Source organism: Notolepis coatsorum, assembly GCF_963971535.1.
Source record: "Notolepis coatsorum genome assembly, chromosome: 9".
Taxonomy (NCBI): Eukaryota; Metazoa; Chordata; class Actinopteri; order Aulopiformes; family Paralepididae; genus Notolepis; species Notolepis coatsorum.
Window position 1 is genome coordinate 94,481,650 of NC_140173.1, and position 10,000 is coordinate 94,491,649.

General features: G+C 39.5%; 1 protein-coding gene across 1 annotated transcript in view; it reads left to right on the plus strand.

Moving 5' to 3' along the window:
- Positions 1 to 10,000, plus strand: part of chrna1 (cholinergic receptor, nicotinic, alpha 1 (muscle)) — a gene marked incomplete at both ends in the record, with an annotated part of 58,945 nt that overhangs the window by 4,202 nt on the left and 44,743 nt on the right. The window lies entirely within an intron of this gene.

The following is a 10,000-nucleotide window of genomic DNA, read 5'->3' on the forward strand; positions in this document are numbered from 1 at the left end:
CCCTTAAAAATCAGGCTTGCGTGGTGCTCGCGCTCGGTTAAATCACACATAGGTATATTGCCCCTTTTTTTTTTTTTTTTTTTTTTTTTTTTTTCCTTTTTTTTCCTCCGATTTTCTCCCATCCCAATGTTAGTCGTTATGCCAATTCCCAATCCCCTTCCTGGTCGCTGCGCCACTTACCCCCCACAGTCGGTCTGGGAGAGTGGAGGCTATCACGTGCTTCCTCCGACACACGTCTAGCCAATCAACCGCTTCTTTTCACCTGGCAGTGCGGACTCTCACTGAGAGGGTGTAACGTGTGGAAGGATCACACTACCCCCCTTAGATCGTATCCGCGCTGAGCAGGGGCCCCGACCGAACTGTAGGAGTCGCTGTTTACGGACCCACCCCGCCAGCTTTCCCACCCTCTAATACAGCCAATTGTATTAGTGTGAACGGCCAGCCAAGCTGGTGACAACGCCGGAGCTGTGAGCTGGATTCGAACAGGCGAATCCAGCGTCTCCGGTGTTGGTGACAAACGCAATCTCCGCTACGCCACCTGACCGCCCTGGTATATTGCCCTTTTCAGCCTTTGAGCACCTGCCCCTCTAAAGTCCTGTGCACGTCCCTGCATGCAGGATCTCACGTATTCCATCTTTGAGTTGGAACAGGATACCAGAATAAGATCGTATCCCGACTATGACAAACCTGAATATGAATATTAGAGCCCAACCGATATATACATTGAGGTATGAGGATATTACATATAATCAATAGTGCTGTCAGGTGATTAAAAAAATTAATCTAATTAATTACAGGATTTGTAATTAATTAATCTAATTAATCGCATTTTAATCGCATAACCATTTTATGCCTGATATTCTATATTCTATAATCATATTTCAAATTGCATGTGTCCAGATGGCATAATTCAGTACTGTATCTACAAAACCTTCTGTTTAATCATCTTCCATCTATTAATTTGCTTAGATTTTTCAGGTCTGGTCAATTTGAGCATGGTGTTATTCACAGTCAAAGATAAAAAAAAAAGTATTGATATTCTCATTTGGTTCATTACAATTGACTCAAAATAAGATTTTCATTCAATCAATCACAGCGCAGATTGATTGATTGATTGAATGAAAATGTTATTAACAGATTGCAGAATGGGTACAATACAGTATGGCTCAATACACACAATTGTTAAGGGCATGCAGACCAGAGAAAGACTTTCGTCTTGTTTACATCAGGGTCCCCCATTTTCAATTCATAATGAATTGTAAGTAAGGGTGCAACTTGCATCGTGCAATCCATTCTTTGTGGATCTAGCCCACAGTATTTCTGACACTGGGAATACATTCCCTGAGATTCATAGATGTCCCTAGAAACAGATACCAAGAACATGCAAATGGACCATATTAAAAAAAAGTCTGTAAATGTGTATTCTACATTCTCATGGAATGAATGAGATACAAAAAACAAAATATTAAAAAAAAAATTATAAAAAAAAAAGAAAATGTAATTAATTTTGAGTTAATTTTCATAACGCGATAATTTGCTGTGTAATTAATTAATCTAATTAACGCGATAAACTGACAGCCCTAATAATCAATTATCCTGAATAAGATTTTAACCAGGATACTAGCTAGTATCTGGAATATTACTGTAGTGTGCATTATGGCTGAGTGATATGCCAAAACATAAAGGTGTTGATGATATAACAGTATTTGAAGATATAGTTTACCAGTAAAAATTACAATGTGATTGCCATCTTTTTGATGTATTTATCTTTTTAAATTGTCATGGTACAATAATACACTGCCATACATATTGTCATACAATACACTGTGAAATGTCATACATGTTATATGTAGGCCTATAGTCTACTGCCTATTGTTTAATATACATAGTACTAAATGCATGGAGAGATATAGCCTATGACACTGTCTATGGTTTGATGTAGGCTATATAGTACTAAATATATGGAGAGTGATATGTATAGTTTGTCTATTGTTTGATTTTATTTTATTTTATTAGGGACCCCCATTAGCTGGTGCGATAGCAACCAGCTAGTCTTCCTTGGGTCCACACACAAAAAAACATACAAAAACAATCACTATTGCAAAAACAAAATTATTAAAAGTCAGTACACACAATGCATAATGAAACTACTGTAACAATTAAGATAGCTACAATTAAATTAGTGTAAAACAAAGACAAAAAATTACTTTACAGTGTTAAAAACAATTTAAAAACAATTTAAGATTATTTTAAAAAGTGAATCTACTGTAAATGCAGCAGAGGTTCCGAGGCAGGCCATTCCAAATAGTTAATGCTCTAAAAATAAAAGATCTCCCCAAAACACTGGTTCTAGGACCTGGCAATTCAAGCTGCCCACTACTGGAACGTCTAGTGTAATGCTCGTGCACAGTATTACTAAAAACAATCTGATTATGTATAAAAACTGGAGTTTTACTGCTCATGACCAACTTGAACAGCACAAGTATATTAAAAGACAATCTATTTTCAAGTTAAGCCAAGAGAGGCGGGCATGCATACGGCTCACATTAGACCTTAGTGAGCAGCCCAGTACCAACCGTGCTGCCCTGTTCTGGACCACCTGGAGCTTCCTGAGGTCACCACTGGCAGCAGATGACCACATCGCAGAGCAATAGTCAAGATGACATAAAACTAAACTTTGCACTATCTGACATAAAAGGGGACGGGCAACAAAAGAAGCACATTTCCTCGAAATACCAATTGCTCTTCCCATTTTTAAAACAATATAATTAATATGCTGAGACCAAGACAGAGTGCAATCCAGCATCACTCCAAGGAGTTTAGTACTTTCAACTTGTTGAACTGCCGAATTACACAAGTTTAAATTAAGCTTTGGATTTATAGATAACCTGTGCCTTGTTCCCAGCACAATACATTTAGTCTTGGAGATATTAAGGACAAGTCTATTACATACTAGTACCCACCCAGTCATGCACAACTTTAAGTTCTCTACTCAAAACTTCATTAAGTACATTGCATGATGGTGCAGCGTAATACAATGTTGAATCATCTGCATAAAGAACTGTTGTAGCACATTTGGTAGCCCAAGATAGGTCATTAGTAAATACAGAGAAGAGCAAAGGTCCTAGGCAACTTCCTTGCGGAACGCCAGACTCTAGACCTCTGCTACTGGACAGGCTGCCATTTAGATACACCTTCTGTGATCTAGAGGACAGATAACTTAGTATCCACTTTAAAGCAGAAGAGTTAAAACCATAACATTTAAGTTTCTCAACCATTTGAAAGGTCACGATATTGGTGTTATTTCAATACATTTAAACGTGGCCCATTTCATGACTATTTTGTTGGGGCGAGGGGGGGGGGGGGGGCCTAAGATATTTTGGTCTGCCAAAGGGGGGCCTGACAGAAAAAGTTTGAGAAGCACTGCAGTAGAGAATGGTCCAGCACATCAAATGCAGCACTAAAATCTAACAGCACAGCTCCCATTATTAAATGTATGAAGAGTGATACATATACTCTACTGTCTATTGTTTAATGTACATAGTACTAAATGTATGGAGAATGATACATATAGTCTATTGTTTGTGGTGTTTTCTCTGTGTACTGTATTTGAGGTCATGTTGTCATTGTGTCTGTGTCTGTTGTACTGTGTAACTCTGTCTCTGCACTCTCTGCACCATTGGCTAGAGATAGAGATAGAGATAGAGATATAGAGAGATAGAGAGAGAGAGAGAGAGAGAGAGAGAGAGAGAGAGAGAGAGAGAGAGAGAGAGAGAGAGAGAGAGAGAGAGAGAGAGAGAGAGAGAGAGAGAGAGAGAGAGATAGATAGATAGATAGATAGATAGATAGATAGATAGATAGATAGATAGATAGATAGATAGATAGATAGATAGATAGATAGATAGATAGATAGATAGATAGATAGATAGATAGATAGATAGATAGATAGATAGATAGATAGATAGATAGATAGATAGATAGATAGATAGATAGATAGATAGATAGATAGATAGATAGATAGATAGATAGATAGATAGATAGATAGATAGATAGATAGATAGATAGATAGATAGATAGATAGATAGATAGATAGATAGTAAAATTATTTGGCGATTCAGGGGAATTATTTAGAATTTCAACACAGCAATTAAAAACAAATATTCACAAATTTGTGCCACAGGCGGAATAAAAGGAACTGGGGCTTAATTCACTTAGAGTATGTATATATTTTCTCCCCACCATATGTATATTTGTTCTCCCTCCCACCCACCCCCTCCTAATGCAGGGGCGTCGTTCTGGTATGGCAAGGTATGGCGAGTGCAAATTAAAAAAAAAAAAAAAAAAAAAAAAAAAAAATTATTATAATTACAATTTTTTATGTTGATTTAGAATTTGAATGTCAACATTATGAACGAAGCTTCGAACTATTCGGTACAGCCCTAGCATGTTTTGATATTGTCAATTATCTCACTTTTACTAGGTGACTTTTACTGTGACTAACTGAAATATGCCCCAAAAAAAAGGAAAATGGACATAGGGACGTTTTTTTATCAAAGGGCAGCAGAGACAAGTGATACAGGGACACAGGTAAGGTCTTACAATGGCTTAGTGATTATAACAGTGCAGTTCAGCATTCAGTAACCCATACTTTTTGTGAATGTGTTTTTGATACTACATTCTGTTGAACACACACCTCAAAACCGTACCTAAGGAAAATTGGCTCAATTGCAAGAAAAGTAATAGATAGTTATGATATTACATGCTGCATAATTCGTATGCTAAATATTGTGGTTCCTGCTTTAGTCTGTTGACACATTTCTATACTAAAAATGCTTGTGTAGTCCTGTGTCATACCTAAATGTCATATATGTCACCAAAAGTGACTATTGCACAACTGATTTGACAAAAAAAATCCACCAAGGGTGTTCTTGAGGTTGACCAGCGTCGCTAGCCTAATCTGTAGTACTAGCTAGCTAGCCTTATCTGTAGTATTTATTTATTTTATTTAATTTGTTTATTTGGACGGGACAATGCAAAATTAATGAACACTGTGGAGTGTAAAAATTGCCAGATTTAGCACGAGGCTAATTTCCATCCGTTGTCCCCAAACATAAAAACAGGACTCATAGAAACAGTAAGAAATGTACAAATACATAAAAACAGGACACATAAAAACAGTAAAAAGAATTACAAATACATAACAGCATGTCACATGTGTTCACATGACTGGTTGGACTTCAGCAATTTTTTTGTTGCCCTCTAAAAGAAGCAAGGGTGGGGCTTTCCCTTATGGAAATGGGGAGACTGTTCCATGTTTGACTGCCTTTTATGGACAGGACGTTTTGGCCAAACGTGGTCAGTCTACTTTGGACCATGCAGTCACCTCTGGTGTCTGACCTGGTGCAGAGTCCAGTGTTTCTTTTTTTGTAGATGAATTCCTGTACAGGAGGGGGAGCTAGTCCATGTAGGCATGTGTAGATGAAACAAGAGCTTTTTAAGACTTTGACATTTTCAAAGCTCAAAAAGCTATATTGTTTCAAAATATTGCAATGGTGGTATGCCAATGGTTTCCTTGCAAATACCTTGATGGCTCTATGATAAAGCTGTTCGATGTGTTTTATGACAGTGACACCAGCAAATGACCAGTTTGTGAAGCAGTATTCAATATGTGAGAATATCATGCAATGAAAATACGTTTTTGCAGCATCAACTGTTAAAAAAGGCCGGATTTGTCTAAAATTAACTAAATTAAAATTAATTGTGCGTTTCACTTTTTTTTTTTTTTTTTTTTTTTTTTAACTTTGACCAGTCAGCTGGTTCTTTTCGCGTTTATCACTTTTTTCTGGTCAAGTATGACCGACAGAAACAGGTTGAATGGGGGTATAGATGGGGGGAAAGACACTCTGAGAAAATACGGCTAGTCCGGGAGTCGAACTCGCTACCCCAGATCCGTGACGCGCACGGTTGTCCCCGACGCCGAAATAGCGTTCGAGGTACGCGGTGAGCTACTGGAGCTCCCCTATGCGTTTCACTTTTTTAACATGTTTCTTAAAGGATAGGTTCGAGTCCAAGATGATGCCGAGGTACTTGAAATGGGAAACCAATTCCAGTTCCTCCCCCCCCAGAAACACATTAGATCTTGTGATTCTGACTGGTCGTTTGCTGAACATCATGCATACAGTTTTTTTTGTATTTAGCAGTAGGCATGAGTTTTGCAACCAGTGTTGGACCTTGTTCATTGCATTTGAGAGGTTGCATGAGATCAGGTCAGTTTTTTTACCATGTACAAAAATGACTGCGTCGTCAGCATACATCTGTACATTGAAGTCAGGGCATATGTCCGGCAGGTCATTGATGTACAGGGAAAACAGCAATGGCCCAAGGATCGATCCCTGCGGCACACCGACTGGATTGTCAAGATAAGGATTGTACTAGCTAGCTAGCCGTATCTGTAGTACTAGCTAGCTAGTCTTATCTGTAGTACTAGCTAGCTAGTCTATTTGTAGTACTAGCTAGCTAGTCGTATCTGTAGTACTAGCTAGCTAGCTTTTTAGGTACATTAGCTTGCTAGCTTATTCTTTTGCATGGTGTTTAATGTTTGTGTCGCATAGGATACAATCACCTGGGGATGAGGTTAAGCTAGCAACACAAGTCTTTGGTTGCTATGGCTTTGCTAAAACTTTCACACTGAATAATGAAGTGAAACACAGTATAATTCAGTCTGATTATCAGACAAAGTACCTTTATTTATTCTAGTTGAAGTTGTGGATTGATGGTTTTTTTTCATTCCTGAGAAATTGTCTGTGTCAGTGTAGCTTTCATTTAGAAGGATCAGATAACTGATTCATTACTGGGATTTGGAAGAAACATATTCTTAGAGCTTTCCAATATGAAGAGATATATCGGAAAAGAGAAAAATATTTAGGCTTCTGCTTCAGTTGTACCTTGTGTTTTTATTTACTTTTGCTTTTAAAAGCTCGCCAGTCATTCGCTTTCACTCGACTCACAATGTGGTATTATTCGGTTGCATCCAATTTTACTTGTGGATTATTGCTAATTCATCATATGATATCTACTCTGAAATAAAAATCTGTGGAAAATGTATTTGTATTTAGTTCACACTCAGGATTATCAAAAAGTAGTCATGAAGTATGTGGTTATTTTGACAAATGTGTTATTGAATTTACAGAAAATGTACTATATTGCGATATATATTGTTATTGATATATGAAATGTATCCATATCGCATAAGATTTTTGTCCATATTGCACAGCCCTAACTGGCATGTTGACAGAATCACTGAGAAACAGACCACCCTCCTCTCATGACACAGTGGAATTAGGAATGTTTTTCTTTTAATATTCCTTTCAGACACATAGACTAATCATTTCACCAGAGGGCCCAGAGTGCAGATTCAGGGCAGTCCTGGGATCAGGTAGGGGTTTAGGGCCTTGCTCAAGGTGGGGGTGGAGGTGTTTTAGGGCCTGTGTCGACCGGGGACGTTTTATGAGTTGTCAGCTCCTTTCTGTCATTCATTTCTATGCTACAGACGCGACAGGCGCGCTCCTTTTCCCAGCGCCGCGCCTCGCGTTTTAGTGCTCTCGGCGGCCAGCATTTTTGGGCGGAGCGCTCCCAGCGCCTAAAGTTGAAACTAGTTCAACTTTTGGAGAGGAGCGGCGCTCATCAAGGTAACTTTTTTCGACCGACCAATCAACATCGAGCAAGTGGCGGAGCCGCGGCAGTCGGGAGACTCAGGAAAACACTCTGAGCATGCATATTTTTGCTTTTCAAAGCGGTCCGCCTTGAAAAAAACGTCCCCGGTGGACACAAAGCCTTACAGTGTACTGTATCTGATCCACTTATCTTAACACTGTTCTCTCAGGCTACAAGACACTAGCAGGGATTTCAGGAGATGTGAGGCTTTCATTTCACCTCTCTCTCTCTCTCTCTCTCTCTCTCTCTCTCTCTCTCTCTCTCTCTCTCTCTCTCTCTCTCTCTCTCTCTCTCTCTCTCTTTCTCTCTGTGTGTGTATCTGTCTCACTCAATCTCTCTCTGTGTCTGTCTCACTCAATCTCTCTCTGTGTCTGTCTCACTCAATCTCTCTCTGTGTCTGTCTCACTCAATCTCTCTCTGTCTGTCTCACTCAATCTCTCTCTCTGTGTCTGTCTCACTCTGTCTCTCTCTATGTGTCTGTCTCACTCAATCTCTCTCTCCCTGTGTGTGTCTCTCTCTCTCTCTGTCTCACTCAATCTCTCTCACTATGTATCTCTCTCTCCCTATGTATCTCTCTCCATGTGTCTGTCTCACTCTCTATCTGTGTCTGTCTCACTCTATCTCTCTCTGTGTCTGTCTCACACTATATCTGTCTGTCTCACTCTATCTCTCTCGCTCTGTCTGTCTCACTCAAACTCTCTCTCCGTGTCTGTCTGTCTGTCTCTCACTCTCTCTGTCTCTCTCTGTCTGGCTGTCTCTCTCTCTCTCCGTGTCTGTCTCACTCAATCTCTCTCTCCGTGTAAGCAAGATAGCATAAGGATATATAGTATAACTGTAGATTGTATAGTAGAGAGGGCCTACCTGGAAGAGGTCAAGGTCCTGGCGGGATGGTGCCAGGAGAACAGCCTCTCCCTGAACGTCAGCAAAACAAAGGAGATGATTGTGGACTTTAGGAGGTCGGGGGTCAGGGACTACAGCCCCCTCAGCATCGACGGGGCACCGGTTGAGAGAGTGAACAGTTTTAAGTACCTCGGAGCCCACATATCCGAGGACTTGACATGGACCACACACATTGACAGTGTTGTGAAGAAGGCACGACAACGCCTCTACTTCCTCAGGTGCCTAAAAAAGTTCCAAGTCAGTCAGAAGATCCTTAAGAACTTCTTCTCATGTACAATAGAGAGCATCCTGACTGGCAATATCACCTCCTGGTTTGGGAATAGCACTGCACAAGACCGAAGCAGACTACAGAGAGTGACACGTTCAGCCGAACGCACAATTGGAGGGGGGCTTCCCACCCTCCAAAACATTTACAACAAGCGGTGCACGGGTAAGGCTAAGAGAATCATCAAGGACTCCAGCCACCCAAACAACTGCCTCTTTGAGTCTCATGGCGAGCAAAGAAAGACTCAAAAGAAGCTTCTATCCCCAGGCCATCAGGCTGCTCAACGAACAATAAACACTATGCAACAACCATCAAATGCACACAGCACACACATCCACACGCACACACTCACTTTAAACAAACAACACACTGCAGCACCCACTCTCCACACTTTAGAACACCTAAACACACTTTATATTTATTGGTAAAGGATTTGCACCACAACTTGTACACCTTACTGTAAATTGTACCTAAATTGTACCTCATCCCATTTCTGCTTTGCACTATATAGTATTGTATATTAGTACATTGCATAGTATATTGTATATTGTATGGTAACTCAGTTACTTCTATTCTGCATCGAACATTGTACATATGTCTATACTGAACACTGTGACTTCTATTTTTACTTCTATTTTACATGCTATACAATTTTATTTCATACTTATCTTGTCTAGCACAGTCTCTGGAGCGTAACAGTAAAAAGCATTTTGTATAAAAGTATTCTGTACTTCTGTATGACAACTATTAAAGAAACTTGAAACTTGAACTTGAAACTTGAAACTTGTATAGTATTGTATAGTAGTGTACATAAGACCCAGTGCCTCATCCGTAGCTAACATTGTATTGCACTATCGCAGGACCTTAGCATGTCTTTTACCATGCTTTTTGTAAACGTTATGTACATTATACCTGTTATGTCTTATTCCTTGTATTATTGCACAAATGTCTTATTCTTATTACTTGTATTATTGCACAATCGCTGCGGGCATGACCACCCGCATTTCACTGTATGCTTGTATGCCGTGACAAATAAAACTCTTGACTTGACTTAACTTGTCTCTCACTCAATCTCTATCTTTGTGTCTGTCTCACTCAATCTCTCTATCTCCATGTATGTCT